The sequence below is a fragment of the Petromyzon marinus genome, chromosome 51, assembly GCF_048934315.1.
Source record: "Petromyzon marinus isolate PM22_M1 ecotype Great Lakes invasive population chromosome 51, UKy_Petmar_22M1.pri1.0, whole genome shotgun sequence".
Classification (NCBI taxonomy): Eukaryota; Metazoa; Chordata; class Hyperoartia; order Petromyzontiformes; family Petromyzontidae; genus Petromyzon; species Petromyzon marinus.
This window is the reverse complement of record NC_133717.1, coordinates 8,918,199-8,936,514: the sequence shown is the minus strand read 5'-3', so window position 1 is coordinate 8,936,514 and position 18,316 is coordinate 8,918,199. Positions and strand designations below refer to the sequence as shown.

At 49.7% G+C, this 18,316-nt stretch overlaps 1 long non-coding RNA gene across 1 annotated transcript; it reads right to left on the bottom strand.

The window, feature by feature from the left end:
• Window positions 1-234: 234 nt before the first annotated feature.
• Window positions 235-17,866, bottom strand: LOC116953427 (uncharacterized). The gene is made up of 3 exons (XR_004404588.2): window positions 17,261-17,866; window positions 16,998-17,089; window positions 235-945 (listed from the first exon to the last, which is right to left on the bottom strand). It is a non-coding gene; the product is annotated as an uncharacterized LOC116953427 (long non-coding RNA).
• Between the last annotated feature and the right edge of the window lie 450 nt (window positions 17,867-18,316).

The following is an 18,316-nucleotide window of genomic DNA, read 5'->3' as shown; positions in this document are numbered from 1 at the left end:
GAGACCTCTGCATGAAGATCGCCCGCCATAGACACAAGCGACACCACGTGTGGTACTATTGATGTATCCTCGGGTTTTTCAATAATTTTCAGGGGGGGGGGGGTGCACTATCGCTGATAAGACATCATCAGCGTTCAGGGCCGCCACACATTTGAAACCATTGGGGGTTTGACAGAAGCACGATAATGAGAGGGGGGGGGTATTTTTACTCTTTGTGTATAGTCGGGGGGGGGGGGGGTCGCGCTAAAGACCGCCAGTGGCCTGCGGGCCTTGCGATGAAGACCGCTGTCTTGTCCTGTCGATGGCATAGTGCAGTGAGTTCTTCACTGCCTGGGGGTGCGAGATGCCCTTTCTGGGGGGGGAGGGGGGGCGGGCGGGCGGGTGCGAGCCCATGGCCGAGATTTGTGTTCGAAGGTAAAATAATCGACGACACAAAGTGAGCACGCGCACGTTTAGTAACAACTTACTTGGCTTCGTAGAACCCTACGTGTTAGTTAACATTGTGCACGTGCGTAACGAATGAGATCCAATCGGAACCACTGGCGTCGTGGACTGCCGCTGCTGCTGCTGCCGCTGCTGCTGCTGCTGCTCGCTGCCAGCGTCATTTCGCGACGAGCCCCCTGCCCCGCTGTCGCCACGCGAGCTTCCCTTGTGGACGCACGGCGAACCAGCAGTCGCAACACAACGCCAACGCAGCGTCGTCGCAGCGGACCAATGATGGCATTGGGCTGCCACGCTTAACGCCCGCGTGGCAGTTGCGACAACGTTGGCCGCAGTGGGGGAGAGTTGTGAGGTGGTGGGTGGGTGGGTGGATGTGGGGGGGTGTGGGAAGTCCTGGCGGTCATCGCGCGCTCCACCCGGCGTGTGGGCGACGTTGTTGATGCAGCGAGCGTTCGTCCATTGTTCTCGTTGGAGTGGCCGTGCGTGCGTGACGTTAGTCGAGCTCTGGGGGGGGGCGGGGGAAGAGAGGGGGGCAGAGGAGGGTGACTGTATCGCCTCCCTACCTACCTACCTACCTTCCTCCTCCAACACCGACCCCGATGCCCCCTGGCTCTTTCTCCGACAGGGACAGAGAGGGGGTGAACCCGTGTCTGCGCGTGAGGATTTCAGTGAGGGTTTATGCGCGTGCGCTAAGCGCACTGCGATACGAACCCAGCGACCCTGGATTTTATTCACGGTCATAGGCTATACACATCTCCGTTTGTGTGTGCATGTGTGTGAATGTCTATGTGCGTGAGCAGCAGTCACTCGAGGTATATTTGTTTGTATCACTCCGCATCACGGGAGTGGCATTATCTTTTCATCAGCAGCACGACGCTGTTTGGAAGCCAGCTGAGTTTTTTCGCTCCATGCAAATCTCAGGGTCTTCTCGGCCACAGTTTATCGCCCTCCCTTCTCTATGCTTGCGAAATCTGGACCCCTCCGAAGGAACATGTCGAACAGGCCTGGCTACAATTCATCTTCGATTTAACCGGGCTGGATTGTGTGAGCAGCTCGCAGATCCTTGAAATGTCCGGACACAGGTCCATCGGCGAGGCAGCGTCGGCTGGGACACGTAGCTCGCGTGCCCAGTCATCGCATGCGCAGGCAGCTTCTGTTTGGCCTGGAGAGATGGAGGCTAAAGGGGCGCGGCAGTGCTAGAGAAGAGCTGGACACATCTGGTACAGGAGTATCTGGAGCTGAGTGGACTTGTCGAGAAATTAAACCAGTCGTGTTAACATTGGGCTATGTGGAGGAGGCTCATGAAGGATTCTACTAGGCAGTTGGAGGCAATCGCCCTCTAACTGCAGTGGAGGGCGGAGGATCGACACTCACAACAACGAGCGGAGCGCCCGGCAGATAAATCGCAGCAAGGTGGCACAGTAGGGGGCACAGGTGGTGCATTCGCCAGTTGTCTCAGTCAGTCAACCCGTTGCACCTGGGTCTGTCCCGTGACCAGTCAGCCAGCCTTCTACGCTTCACCTGGCCGCAACGTCACCTAGCCTGGCACAACAGCTGTGGTGAAATCACCGCCACTTAGCAGTGAACGGCAGTTGCTGTTGTTGGGATAATAAGTGTTACATGCCTGTGTATGTACGTTATAGTGATCCCGTGGGGTTGGTGGTGCAATGGTTAGCGCATTGCGCTACGAACCTTCCGACCCACGTTTGACTCCCATACAACGCTTTCATCATCAGCGGCGAGTGAGGGCTGAACCGGTACTGGCGCCCTTCACGTAGGTCGACTCAGCCTTAAACGAGTATCTGGCGCGTAGTGTAAAACCAGCGCTGGGGAGACAAAGGCGGCCGGGCGTGGTACTGTCCACACCACCACCTCGTGCGCCGTGGGAGCCTTCACGGGTGCTCGCTAGCAGCACTTGCCCCAACGGTCTGTTGAGGCTATACGGGAGATCTTGATGTGGTGCTAACGCGTACGCTTGGTCCACATTTATTTTAAAGCAATGTTCGATTTAGTGATGAGGGGGGGGGGGGGCGTGGAGGAGGGGGGGAGCGTGGGGGGTAGGCTGGGTGAACAAAATAAATGAACCTACAAAGGTGGGAAAATCCGTACAATTTCGAGCGAAATTGCTCATGAGTCAGGGTCATTACTTCCGTGCCGTCGAATTATAGACGCGTGTGTACGCCCGCGCGCGCGGCTCCGTGTGTGTGCGTGTATATACATACATGAGGCTATTGTATTCCCGTGCATCGATCCTTGTGATTTACAGCGAAGGGGAACGCAGCGCTGGATCACGTTGGAGGTTTGTCACGCCGGAATTGGTTCTCGTGTTCCCCCGACGAACGACCCCCCCCCCGCCCCCCTTTGCCCCCGCCCCCCCCCCCGTTTACTGACTGAGACGACTGGCTGATGCACCATCTGTGCCAACTTTCTGCGTTTTATCCGCCAGGCGCTCCGCTCGTTGTTGTGAGCGTCGCTCCTCCGCCCTCCGTTGTTGTTGGAGGGCGACTACCTCCAACTGCCCAGCAGCGTCCTTCACGAGCCTCCTCCACAGAGGCCGATCTTGACACCGCTGGTACCAGTCATCGGCAAGTCCACTCAGCTCCACGTCCTCCTGTACCACATCACTCCATCTCTTCTCTAGCCCGTGCCGAGCCCGTTTAGCCCCCTCGATCCGGCCAAACAAAAGCTGTTTAGGCATGCGGTGGCTGGGCATGCGGGCTACATGACCCAGCCCAGCCATGCACACATACAAAGACAACGAGCCCCCGTATAGCCTTGACAGACTATTGGGGCAAGTGCTGTTAGCGAGCACCTATGAAGGCCAGAAGGGCACACGAGGGGGGGGGATGGCCCTCCCTCCATCCCTCCCCTCGTTCCCCGGTGCAAAAAAACATCTCACGGCGCGTGCCCGCGTGTGGCTCGACACCTTCAGAGCTCCCCCAGCGGGAGCTGTTGCCGCCTTATCATTTCAATGGGGGGAGGGGGCAGGGAGGAAGGGGGCCGGGGTGGGGGAGTACAGGAGGTGGGGGGGGGGGCGCAGTGGGACGGGGTTGGTGGTGGTGGGGGTGGCGATGTTTCCGGTGCGGAGTTCAGCGTCAGCGACGTCGTGGGGGCTGCGTTGGCGTGAGCTGGGGTGGGGGTAGAGGGGTCGCTCGGTTACTCGCAGGGTTAACTGGCCCGGGCGAATTGACTCTGAAATCGGAGGGGGCTGGGAATTGGCGAGGGAGGGAGGGAGGGGAGAGATGGGGGGGAAGTGGGGGAGGCGGGCAGCACTCATCGGCCTCTTTGACGTCACTGCAGACGCGTGTAGCCAAGCAACAGCTCCTGCGAGTGAGCGGTTCAGAGACGGGTGAGGGACGTGGGATGATGGGAGGCTGGAGAGCGAGGGTGGGATGGTTGAAGGGAGGGGGGTGGGAGTGGAGGTCAGTTTGACAGGAGGTTGTGTTGAGGTGCGGGGTGTGATGCAAGGGGGGGGTCATAAACGATTGCTCGTGCCGGAGAGGTGGCGATGCAACATGCCAGAAACATACTCTTTGGTTCTTTCGGTAAAGTCACGTAGGTAGAACAATAATAGATCACGACTTTTTAGATCACAGCACAAGCAATCGTAATCAGGTGGTTATCCCACCTGATTGTCCCACCTGATGACGACTGCTTGTGTTGCGATCGAAACGTCGTGATCTATTATTTTGTTTACCCACGTGACTTTACCGAAAGAACCAAAGAGTATAGATTCCTGCAGTCACGAAAGCTTCAAATCAATGCCAGAAACACATTGATGTTTAGCCGACGGGTTTCCGAGTTGTGCCGCGCGTTGTTGGGCCCCGATGTCCGACGTTTTGCTCCGCACTTCTGGTGGGGGAGTGGAGGGGGGTGGCGTCGGTGCCGGGATTTTCCAATGCAGCTCCTGAAGATGTTCCCGGCACGTGGAGCCGAAACGTCGGACATCGTGGCAAACAACGCGCCGACACGACCAGGAAATTCGTCGATCGGACCATGCAGAGCGGCACGCTCGGGGGATATCCGCGCAGTCGAAAATGATCAACGGGGGAAGAAATGCGCGCGTTCTTGAAATCAATGAAAATTTATGTCATAAAAATAACAATAACGAGTTCAACATAGATGCTTGTAACAGGAAGGCCAGCTTGCTTTGGACGCCACGAGGGCATTGCCATTCTTGTGGAAATGCTGCACACAGCTCCGCAAGAGCAGAGACTGCGGCGTTGATATGTATTTTTTCATTTTGTAATCGAGGCAGCAGACAGGGAGAGAGAGAGAGATGGATGGATATTATGCTGCGATTTAAAATGCACGACGTGTGGACACGTTACGGAAGCTGGAAACGGAAGTTTAACTCTGGGGGACGTGATCGTGGGCAAGTTGCAGTCATTTAACAAATAAAGAACGTTCGGGTTTCCAGACTTTATGAGGCCAGCAACGAGAGAAGAAGGAGAGACCTGTGACTAGAGGAGGCTCTTCTGGAATGAAGCAGATAGAATGGACGGTAGGTCATTGAAAATCGCACGTGAAAACATAGCTCTTTGAAAACAATAAAAAAAACATACCTCTTTGAAAACAATAAATAACATACCTCTTTGAAAACAATGAAAATACCTCTTTGAAAACAAAAAAAACATACCTCTTTGAAAACAATAAAAAAACATACCTCTTTGAAAACAATATAAAATACCTCTTTAAAAACAAGAAAAAAAACATACCTCTTTGAAAACAATAAAAAAGACATACCTCTATGAAAACAAAAAAGCATACCTCTTTATAAACAACAATAAAAAATACCTCTTTAAAAACAATAAAAAACATACCTCTTTGAAAACAATTAAAACATACCTCTTTATAACAAGGTTATTTGGGGGGGGGGGGCAGGGTTAGATCGCATAAATATTAATCTGTCGTTAACCCCACCACCACCCTACGCAGACAAATCGGTGTGTCACGTCAACCAAACGTGCCAATGAGTGACTACCCCGACACTAGCCGATGCGTTTGGAGAGAAAAGCCACGACATTTGACCGTTCGAGCTTCGCGCGACGTTTCGCGCCCGCGATGACAACAACCAGCCTCGGCCTGGCGCCCAGACCCCTTTGGCTACCGAGCCAACGCCGTTCCACCCCACCCGCTAACCTTTTCCGCTATTCCTCGGAGCATTTTTTTTTCTTACCCGCGACGACCACCGTCCAGTCTCATTAGACCTCCTTTGCCAGTACCAAAATGTAATAATAGGGTTTTTTCCCCTTTTTTCTGGCAACAAAACTGAAACCTTTTTTTACAAGGATTCATGTCTGCATTAACCACAATACCTGCAGTCAAAATGCAAACAAACAAAAAAACATACTATGGTAATATATGCATTGTCTTTGAAACTGATTGGTCCACACCAAGGGACGGCTTTCTTTTGAGCCTCGACCCAATTGGTGCTCGACCAGATGACGCCAAAAGGCCTTTTGGGTCGAGGCTCAAAAGAAAGCCGTCCCTTGGTGTGGACCAATCAGTTTCAAGGACAATGCATATATTATCAGAGTGTGTTTTTGTTTGCATTTTGACTTCAGGTATTGTGGTCAATGCAGACATGAATCCTTGTAAAAAAAAGGTTTCAGTTTTGTTGCCAGAAAAAAGGGGAAAAATCATATTATTACACCTTCCAGCCCTCAATGATTTTACCGAGGAATAATCCACGTCGTTTTTATTTTTTTGGCAATTGGGGGGAGAGGTGGGGAGAGGATGGCGTGGGGGAGTATGTGGGGAGTGGGGCTGCAATTTGGCACGAAGCCGAGAGTAAATACACCTGGGATCACATCTCGATATTGCTCTGCTGGGGGAGCCTGCCCATTGCTGCTCCTCCGCGTTTGTTGGCGGCTCTCGAGTTAATTGCCTCGGGGGGAGGCGAGCCCAGATCGCCGCCCGACGTTTGCCGTCTGTGTTTACAAAGCGCGCGTCCGATGCGAATGTCGCGCCGCGCCGCCGTTTATTATCTTACCTCGACATCGATTATATAAATATATATGGCGCCTGGGGGGAGTGGTTAAGGAGGGGTTTGGGTTGGGGTAGTGATAGGGCTTGGGGTAGTGATAGGGGTTGGGGTAGTGATAGGGGTTGGGGTAGTGATAGGGGTTGGGGTAGTGATAGGGCTTGGGGTAGTGATAGGGGTTGGGGTAGTGATAGGGGTTGGGGTAGTGATAGGGCTTGGGGTAGTGATAGGGGTTGGGGTAGTGATAGGGGTTGGGGTAGTGATAGGGGTTGGGGTAGTGATAGGGGTTGGGGTAGTGATAGGGATTTGGGTAGTGATAGGGCTTGGGGTAGTGATAGGGGTATGGGTAGTTATAGGGGTAGTGATAGGGGTTGGGGTAGTGATAGGGGTTGGGGTAGTGATAGGGCTTGGGGTAGTGATAGGGGTTGGGGCAGTGATAGGGGTTGGGGTAGTGATAAGGGTCGTGGTAGTGATAGGGGTAGTGATAGTGATAGGGGTTGGGGCAGTGATAGGGGTTGGGGTAGTGATAGCGATAGGGGTTGTGGTAGTGATAGGGGTAGTGATAGGGTTTGGAGTAGTTATAGGGGTTGTGGTAGTGATAGGGGTAGTAATAGGGGTTGTGGTAGTGATAGGGGTAGTGATAGGGGTTGGGGTAGTGATAGGGGTAGTGATAGGGGTTGGGGTAGTGATCGTGGTAGTGATAGGGGTAGCGATAGGGGTAGTGATAGGGGTTGGGATAGTAATAGGGGTAGCGGTTGTGGTAGGAGTAGCGATAGATGTTGGGTTAGGCCTGGTCGTAGCTGGGAGTCTGGGGAAGGGAGTACCAGGATGATGATGATGATGGTGGTGATGCTGCGCTAGAGGAGAAGAGGTGGGGGTTGTTTCGAGAGAGGAGTGGACGCCGGTTAGTGATGGTGATTGCTCTGTGCGCTGCAGTGGGAGTTCGGTGCAAGTGAAGGGGACAGGGACGAGAGCTTGACTGCGAGAGATCCATCGGAATGGAATTGTCCGTCGGGTTGATTCTGAGGCCATCTGTGGCTCTTTGGTGTTTTTCCCCGTGGGGCTGTTGCGTGAGAGCATCCCGAATGACGGTGCATCCTTGTCAACCTCAGACGGGTTTCTAGATCGCAGCGCGTGTCTGACGGAAGCGTTCGCGGGCAACGCAGTGTATTTGGCAAAACGTCAGAAGCCGGCTCTTTTGTACGATGAGATGTTGTTTTTTATAGGCACACTCATTTCAACGCATTTTCAAAGGTCTTGCGGGGGAAAGGATGCCATGCAATTTGGATTTATATCGCGTTTAAAGAGCACCGCATCACAGGACGCTGGAACACTATCTTCTTAAGAGTGACTCAAACACATGCTCGCCAAATACAGTACGTCATCGACGCTGCCATTTATTACGGGGGAAAATATATCGAAGTCCGATGATGCAGGCAGTGGCACTTCTTCAGAGTAAAAATCTCTTTTTTTGTTTTCCCAGCACACCACTGCCAATCAATGTCCCCACCTGAAAAAGGACGCTTGTGTTGCGCCCAAAACGTCGTGATTAAATTTAGTTGTTTTCATTTTTGTTTTATTTTAATTTTGTTTAATTTTTTTAACTTACGTGACTTTACCGACCAGAACAGAAGAGTAATATTGTTTTATTCGACTGGCAAATGTAAGCAACATTGGAGAACATTTTAAAATCACCCTAATAATTCACGTGATGCGTCACTTCTAAAATAATCTATAGTTTTAGGAAATGCTTGTTTTATATATGTATGGACTAAACCGATGGTTTGTCATGTGCATGAACCTCCATTGTGTCAGCACCATCCCAGCGTGGATGAAGAATTCGGTTTGTCCGAGTACCTCCGACACTGAGAATGTCTCGCTTCGCAGTAAAGGTGGACCAATTATTTCCTCGTCTGAATTACAGCCATAATTGGTTGACATATTATGCCCGTGTAAAAGAAAAAAGGCCCTTCGCGATTCTACGAATGATCAGCCACATGTGTAAAGAGTCTGATATAGTGGATGTTCCCAATTAAAGTCACCTGGTGTAATTATAGGAAGGGTTTGGCAAAAAAGCTTATAACAACAACCGACGTGAATGTTAAATAAAAGTTTGAAAAATCACCACTTACTGTACACCACGTTCCAACTAATAGTTGAAGATGTCAAAATAGGAGTCGGTAATGATTTTCTGTTTGGTCGAATGCAGAGTAATTGCCTGCACTGTTCACTCGACTATTGCTCAGGCATATTTTAAGGATGTGTTCTAGACTTTAAGGTTAATAATAATGAGCAATAAATACAACTCTGAAAAATGAAACAGCATGCAACATTTCCGACTAAAAATAGTATTTATTTTGGATTCATCCGAAGGCGTGACGTCACGAAGGAAATGACGTCACACCTATTGTGACGCCACTCCTGCCATTTTCCTGCCTGTAGGTGGTGGGTGTTACGCACCATCGAGTGTGGCCTAACTTTTGTTTCACACGAAGGCATGTTGAATCGTTGCTGTATGTACATTAAACTGGTCTTAAATTTACACCATTGGAAACCTCATTTGCCAGTGTCAGTTTTGTTGCCAGATCAAAGGGTAAAAAAACAATTATCATATTTTGTTACTGGCAAATGAGGTTTCCAATGGTGTAAATGCTTAACCCGAGCTCTCATACTCTGATGGTGCATTGCCTTTGAGTTGTGCGCCTTTTGGCGTCTGCTGGTCCAACACCATGTGAGACGAGGCTCTAAAGAAAGCTGTCTCGGGTGTGGACCAATCAATTTCAAGGACAGTGCATACATTATCAGAGTTGTTGTTTTTTGTTTGCGTTCCGACCGCAGGTATTGTGGTCAATGTAAACATGACTCCTTGTAAAAACGGTGTCAGTTTTGTTGTCAGATAAAAAGGGTAAATAACAATTATCATGGTCTTAAATTTTCAATACAAATCCATATATTAAAAAACCGAAAAAAGTCTGGTACTCTTCCCTAGATATACTAGATGATATTTCCATAGCATCTAGTGAATATTTAGCCGACGCTGACTGACTCACATACATTCTAGCCCCGTTATATAATGGATATAGATGTAAAAAAAAACTTCCCAATGTCCAACTGCGGTCACCCAGAACAGAACCATGGAACATACAGCGGCTCAATGCCCCCGATTCACAAATATGAAGCAGAAAGAGGCATCATCATCACAGCCACGATGCACTCCTGGCTCCATAATCATCTAACTCATAGAATTACTGCTCGTTGCTCTACATCAAAATCAGCCTTCAACTGAACTTGAACTTTTGAACCTCTTGCGGGAGTCGATGTGGAGGAAGTGGAAGATTGAGCCGAGCCCATGGAGCCCTCATGGCCCATAGACCACGGGGGACCAGAACCTGGGCCCTCTGGCCATTCCTGGGCAAGGACTGGGTGAGCAGTGCCTGGTTCCCAGCGATCGTGGACCTGGGCCATCAGCGCCACAGTGATCGCCACCCGTTGCCGCGAGTGGGTTTTGAGGGAAGAGGGGCCAGGGTGGGGGGTTGTTGTTTGCAAGTGCTGTTGTAATTATTGACTGCATTTATTACCCCGCATCTTCCATTTATCATAACTCGCAAAGTGCACTTGGAATATTGCTTCATTTACCGGAGGGTAATTGTGCGTGTGTGAAGCAATGCCGGTTCGATTAAGTCCCTTTCGGAGGAAGTCGAGACGTTGGAGTTGTGAGGGGGGAAGAAATACGCACACGCGATTAGATGAATGCAGAATCACGCGGATGTGAGTGGAGCAATAATCCATGGCATTGTTTAAGAAGTGCAAGTAGCCACGTTTTACCCCAACCACACACGAACTACTGATGAACTAATTGTGCGGTGGCAAGATGTTAACTACCTCGCCTGGCACGCAGGAGGTCGTGGGTTCGTTCCCGATCCTGATGCCTGCTGCCTATTTGGAGTTGGTCACAAATGACTGCTCAACGAAGTCGCCTATCACGTGTAGATTTTTAGCAGCCAAATACTCGAAACGCACGTTGATTCTCAATATGGAGGGCAAAACCAGAGTTTGCGTCTCTCTCTTTCTCTCCCCGTGGTGATGTAGATAGTTCTCCGGGCGCTCCGTCTTTTTCTCTCCGCATTTTGAATCAACGTACGTTTAGAGTATTTGGCTGCTATACATTTCCACGTGATGGACCACTTCGTTGGGATATCATTTGTGGCCAGGTCACTTCTGAGAAAGAAAGCTACTATACAGCTCGGTGGGCCTTGCCTGGCAAAATCAAATAAAAATACATAGATAGAATAGGAACATAATTAGAGAAACGTGCAGGATTGTTTTATTTAATCTGCCGAGGCTGGAGATCGAACCGAACCGGTGCGCTCCGGAGTGCATGCAGGCGGCTGCATCCCGACTGGGAGAGCGAGCACAAACTTTTAACGAGTGACGTTCTGTCCTGAGTATGGGGAGTTTGTAGGCGTCGAACAGCTGACATGGTAGTGGGGGGGGGGTGGAAGTGGGATTGGAGGTGGGGCCCTAACCGATGGCGAATCTTGAGCTGTGAACAACTGTGACCGCTTGCGTAACGACGCTCGCTCCACCGACACCATTTGGTCGACAGCGCCCGAGACGACCGCGCGCTTTCACTTCACTTGGGTCGCCCGATGCTTCGCTTTCACAAACCTCCCCCCCCCTCCCGCGGTGAGAGCACCACCGAGACACGAGCGTCTTTTTCGCACAAGAATCCTGGGCATGTGGAGAGGGAGGGTGGTTCGGACGCGCCATCGATTACTCGCGTTTGTGTCCTACTGATCTCTCGTGGCGGGGTCACAGAGGAGGCCTCGTCCCGTGACCTCGTTCACGCGTCGGCCGCGGTTCGCGCACCGCGCACCGGGCCGCGGCTGGCTTCGGTGGCGAGTGGTGTGCGAACGGGTGCCCCTGGCTTGACAAGCCGCACACGCCGGTATGGTGAAGTATGCTCGCTTTTTTTGTGTTGAGTTTGTTGTCAGCAGCAATCCAACTCGCCGTGCACAGCTGGGAGTTCACCCACGCGACGGACTTGGGGGAGGTTTAAATGCGGCTCAGCAAACCACAGCTCGTCTAGGTTACATTTCGCTCACGTATTCAATGCCCCAAAATATCAATAACGAGAGTTGTACGTTTGGAGACGATTAGCACGGTTGGCTACGTACGGTGCGAAAAAAGTGCATCATACATACACATACAGCCCTCAACATACATACATATACATATACACATGCACATTCGTATACATACGTCCATACATAGACAACTCCTGTGACCAAGTTAGTTTTGGGGAGGACTTCATCCAGCAGTGGATTGACGAAGGGGTGCAAATTATTTTGATTATATGTTTACATCCATTCAACCGTACAGGGCGGAGTGGTCAATGATAGCAACGTATTGGCAGCTCAGGAATCGAATTAATCTGGGAGGAGATGGAGCAAGGAAAGCAATTTGAATGCAGGTGCCCGGTGGATCATTGCATCGCAGGATCGTGAGAGGTGGTGGGACCTAGGGAAGGCCTTCATCCAGAAGTGGATTGGCCAAGGCTTACGATGACAATGATGATGATGATGGAGACCTCCACATGTTGGGAAAACGTTTGTGTCGCTTTGCACGTAACCATGAAGATGCAGAGAATGCAATGGCCTGCAACAAAGTCGCTTTCCTTAATATGCCTTGGCAGCTTCACTAACACGTTGAGGTTCGTCGCAGATGTTTGTTTTATTTTACAAGTATAAAAAAAATGACAACCGATATTGCCCACAGATGACGGATATAAATAATGGCATATCTGGGTTTCTAAACAGAAAATATGGCATGCTAATTCGTACGGTATATATTTTTTATAGAAATGTATATATATTTTGCTTTATATTTCTCTTTTAAATGTGTGTGTGCTATATCTGTGGTTGCAAATTATTATTGTCGCACCTTTGGGAAAACTCTCGCTCTAAAAGCGAATAATTAATTGAGATTGGCATATGTTAAAAACTGCATTACAATTGACGCTATTGTTTGGAACACTGCTGCCTTAGCTCTGTTTAAACTTTTCATAACGTAGGAAATATATTGTTGTTTTTTAATACAAGGGGAAGCTTGTATTGCGAACTGCATAATTCGAATCTTTACTTAGACCTGGAGGAATCCGATGACCTCTGAAGCTCTTTTTAACAGATGTCCAGTATGACCTTGGAGCAGATGGCGAGATATTGAAGGTCGCATCTCTCCTGTTGCAGATGCTGCGGGATCTGACAAAGGGGGATAACGCGTAGGCAGCGAGATGGTAGTGGTAGTGGCGGTGGCATCAACAGCCTTGGCCATGATAACGTCTTCATCTTGACTAGAGTCACCATCCCTGTTCAGGGAATGTTGATGCAGCCGTCTGTGGAGCTGTCCAAGGTACCTCCATCCATCCCACTGTGTCTCTGTCATCTGTGTTGCTGCTGTAGGGAGCTGAGCCAATTCAATGGTTCCTTTGCTACCACGTTTGTCTACTCACTCCGCTTTACCAACAAACTAAAAAGTCGAACATGAGGAGGCCAGGTGGCTTCGAGGTCAGAGCATTGAGCCGGCATTGCTGAGTTCCAGGGTTCGAAGACAGGTTTCAGTCGCATGCGATTACACCGGGTTCTTAAGTTGAGTGAGTTGATAATAATTGCGAACGTGTGCCGCGAACGCTGCAGAGTGGTCGCTCACTCCGAGAGTGAACGGCTCCTCCGAGAGTGAGCGACTAAGCAAATACGAGCGGTGGTGTCGAGCCGGTGCCAACAATTGCCCAAGCTCTGCGGCCCGTCGCGTACGAAGGTGTTATCGGCCAATTAATGAGCGTTTGCTAAGTTTACTTACGAGAAAACATCGGAGCACCCGGGAAAATGCATCCACGCGTGCGAGGGGGCAACACTCTATGCCGAATTTGCAGAACAGATGGGAGTCCACATTTTTGCTGGTGCGTCTTCTCCTGGCAGGCCAGGTCATGGCACCTCCTTGATGCCCACGGGTAGAAGGGAGTTTCGCAATCCATCTGTGCGTGATCAACCAACCCTCGCCGCTGCCTTCACAGCGCTGGATTTCCGGCCACCACGTACAGCAGCGTAACCACCACCGTCCGGTTTTCGTCACCCACGACGGCACAACAAAGGCGTCACGTTGAATTTAATTCTGCGCTCAATTTGGCCAGGTTTCAGCTGAGTTTAATAAAGAATACGGGTTTTAACTGTCAAGTGTGAAAGTGATCTCGGAATTTATAAAGTAAATAAGCAGGAAATGTCTCCTTCACATATCCATGTCTCAACGGTGACAAACGAAAAAAAACACATCTTACGCAACCATCAGCCACACGGCCTTCTGAGAGTGCATCATTTCAGCTGCATTCATTCAAAGCAAGCAAAAAAAAAACTGTGGACCGGTTTCGATATAACGCGTCTCAACAGCAGAGTCGAGCTCGCTTGAATCATTACCCGTGAACTGCCGATCTTACATTCAAGAGCTCTCCCTCTCTTAACACTACGGGTCCTAGTTTGACGCAGCAAAAAAATAAAGAACGTATCGTGACACACAACTCGAACTGATCAAAATAACCATCTCAGAATTAGGGCACTAATTCTGAGATGGTTCTGTGATACTCTTTGTTTTTTTTTCGGTAAAGTCACGTAGGTAAAATAAAAATAAAATAATATAATAAAACAACTAAATTAAATCACGACGTTTCGGAGGCAACACAAGCTTCCGTCTTCAGGTTGAACAGTCACAGCGAAATAGCTGCAACTATCTCGCTGTGACTGCAGCTATCTCGCTGTGACTGCAGCTATCTCGCTGTGACTGCAGCTATCTCGCTGTGACTGCAGCTATCTCGCTGTGACTGCAGCTATCTCGCTGTGACTGCAGCTATCTCGCTGTGACTGCAGCTATCTCGCTGTGACTGCAGCTATCTCGCTGTGACTGCAGCTATCTCGCTGTGACTGCAGCTATCTCGCTGTGACTGCAGCTATCTCGCTGTGACTGCAGCTATCTCGCTGTGACTGCAGCTATCTCGCTGTGACTGCAGCTATCTCGCTGTGACTGCAGCTATCTCGCTGTGACTGCAGCTATCTCGCTGTGACTGCAGCTATCTCGCTGTGACTGGAGCTATCTCGCTGTGACTGCAGCTATCTCGCTGCGACTGTTCCACCTGAAGACGGAAGCTTGTGTTGCCTCGGAAACGTCGTGATTTAATTTAGTTGTTTTATTATTATATTATTTTTATTTTACCTACGTGACTTTACCGAAAAAAAAACAAGAGTATGAATCCTTGCAGTCACGGAAGCTTCAAATCTAGAATTAGTTCTGTGATGCTTACTTTCAACGTGCAGTTCACTGACACTAAAGATTGCGCTGCTCTGCGACAATAAGAAATGGAATTATTCGTCTATTGACACGGACAGCATAATCCACTTGAACAAAGTTGTTGAAGAGACCTACTTAGTTTAGATTGTTTCTAATGGATGATGTATTTGTTTGTCAGGAGTTTGATACAAACTAAACTTTCTTTTTGATTTAAAGCTTTCGTGACTGCAGGGATTCATATTCTTGGTTCTTTCGGTAAAGCACGTAGAAGGGAAACAAGAAAATAATAAAAAATATAAAACAATAAAATTCTCACTATTGTTTTATATTTTTATTATTTTATTGTTTCCCTTCTACGTGACTTTACCGAAAGAACCAAGAATATAAACTTTCTTTGTTAATCTTCCTTGGTTCTTTCGGTAAAGTCACGTAGAATGAGAATAAAATAATAAAATAACACAATAAAATTCTCACGACGTTTCAGCCACAACGCAAGCGGCCGTTGTGGCCGAAACGTCGTGAGAATTTTATTGTGTTATTTTATTATTTTATTCTCATTCTACGTGACTTTACCGAAAGAACCAAAGAAGATGAATCCTTGCAGTCACGAAAGCTTTAAATCGAAATTTATTTGTTAATTCACCAGATGAGGCCCACTGAGCTCTCTATCTCTTCTTCAGAAGCGACCTGGCTACAATTGATAGCTAATCACGTGGAAAAGTATGTCAGCCCAATACTCGAAATGCACGTTGATTTTAAATGTGGAGGGAAAAACCGGAGGACCTGGAAAAAATGCCACGCGACCACGGGGAGAGAGACACCGCAAACTCCAAATACACAGGCATCAGGGTCGGGATCGAACCCACGACTTCCTGCATACCAGGCGAGTAGTTACCATCTCGCCACCGTGGCGCTCGAGAGTACGACCTACACTACAATCGCTTTCCCTTGACAATATTTACTTCAGTGCTATATCTCTGCTCGCGATCGATGTCCGGGTTTCGTTACATTTTTTCCCGAACGAACCGCGCTGGCTTTTCCCATGCTCCGTCTAACACCGGGTGAAGCTGGCCCCAGTGCTGTGGTTGTTTGGGGCTTGCCAGGCCACGTGAAACACGTTCCTGGTCGGTACGCTCAGCATGTTAATATTGATTTTCACGACTTCCGTCTTTGCCTCACTGACGTTCAATCGTTGCTTTCGAGGGGCTATCTTCTCGTACGCACCGCTCAGTTTTCTCCAGGCACTCCGCCCCCCCTCCCTCCCCCACGTGTAAACAACTTCAAGAATGAAATTGGCCCAACGTGGCCGACGCAAGGACACTCCTGAACAAACAAAAAAAAACATCTGCGAGGCTCACTGTGAGCCTCGCTGGGAAAACAAAACAGGGGGCAAATGTTAAACGTTTGAACCCAGCTGTGCAGGGTGAATTAACACCATCCCCTTCTTTTTCCCATCTCTCCCCCCTACCATATCCTCCTCCCATTCATCACACTTTCGCACGGTGTGTGTGTCCCACTCTGTACCACAGTCAGAGCTGTTGGTCACATTGCACGCTGTATAATTCCAAATTGTTTTGAAATGGCCGGATAGCTTCGTGGTCAGGGCATTCATCCAGCACTGCAAAGGTGCTGGCTACAAATCGAGATTTCAGCCGCTCATAATAAAACTGGGGCTTGCATCAAGACCCTATAGACTTCCATAGATAACCCACAGACTCACACAGAGACCACGAGACTTACATAGAGGACCATAGACTCACATAGACCATCATGGATTCACGTAGAGACCCATGGACTTGCATGCACTGAGTTGTGATTGAACCGGTTCACCAAATGTGTGCATTGGTTTAATGTCTTAGCCCGATTACTAATAGCTTCTTAACAACTAACAAAACAACCGCGTTACATTTGATTTTCACTCAACCTTCCTAGATTTCAGAATCGTCGCATTTAAATACAAGGTTAACAAAATACAGTGGAATTGATATTGGCCAAACAGTCCAGTGGCCAACAATTACCTTGCAATTTCACTCATTCATATACCCCTTCATCCGTTAGGAAAACAACGCAACTGAATAAGCGACATTTAGAGGCAACGGCCCCCCCCACCCTACCTTTCTGACCCGACACCTTGAAAACTGGGGTAGGACCCTCCTGAAAAAAAGAGTCGTGAGATTCAGCGGAGGCTCTCCTGGGTAGCAATGTAGTCGTAACAACAACAACAAAAGCTTCTCACCTCTTATCGAGGGACGGGACACTGGGCCGAGCTGCCCAAGAGATGGCAGCACGTTCCCGTAGCAGCTCGTCCGTCCGCTGCGCGTTCACCCACTGCGCGTTCGGGCCACCCGGGTCAGACGTGGCATGGGGAAAAGGCACAAAACGCGGTTCGCTCGGCAAAAAAAAAAAAAATGTGACGAAAGCGCGGACATCGATCGCGATCAAATATATAGCACTGAAGTTATTAATTTCAAGGGAAAGCAATTGTGGTGTCTGTCTTACCGAGCTCGCCTCGTGTGCAGGAGGTCGTGGTGTTCCATCCAGACCCTGACGCTTGTATGCTTGGAGTTGGTCACAAATGATAGCTCAACGAAGTGGGTTATCACGTCCCATAAAGCCAAACTATTTTTATATGTTTTTTTTTTATTTTACCCTTTTAAGACCCACCGAGCTCTAAAGCTCTTTTTCAGAAGCGACATGGCCACAAATGGAAAGCCCACAGAATTTGGCTTATCGCTTGGACATTTACAGCGGGCAAATCCTCTAAACGCACATTGATTCCAAATGTGGAGGGAAAAAACCGGATGATCCGGAGAAATATCCACGCTGGAGAGAGACACGCAAACTCCAAATACAGTATGCAGGCGTCAGGGTCGGGTTCGAACCCACGACCTCCTTGCATACCAGGCAAGGTAGTTAACATCTCCACATCGTAGCATCCCATCTACTCCATATATCTTTCCCTCCGCACAAAACAAAATAAACATTTGTATTTTCTTTATTTTTGTTACACATACCATCAGTCACACGCAGAAAGAGTGAAAGGGTGAGGAGAGGCTCGTCAAAGGTGGCCCCCGAGGGTGACACGCAAACTCAAATACCTGTCCCGCTGTGTTACCTCCCTCCCTCCCTCTCTCCCTCCCTCCCTCCCCTCCCTCCACTCTCTCCCTCCCCTCCCTGCCTCCCTCCCCTCCCTCCCTCCCTCCCCTCCCTCCCTCCCTCCCTCCACTCTCTCCCTCCCCTCCCTCCCCTTCCTCCCTCCCTCCCCTCCCCTCCCTCCCTCCCCTCCCCTCCCCTCCCTCCCTCCCTACCCTCCCTCCCTCCCTTCCCTCCCTCCCTACCCTCCCTCCTTCCCTCCACTCCCTCCCTCCCTCTCCTCCCCTCCCTCCCTCCCTACTCTCCCTCCCCTCCCTCCCCTCCCCTCCCTCCCTCCCTACCCTCCCTCCTTCCCTCCACTCCCTCCCTCCCTCTCCTCCCCTCCCTCCCTCCCTCCCTCCACTCCCTCCCTCCACTCCCTCCCCTCCATCCCCTCCCTCCCTCCCCTCCATCCCCTCCCTC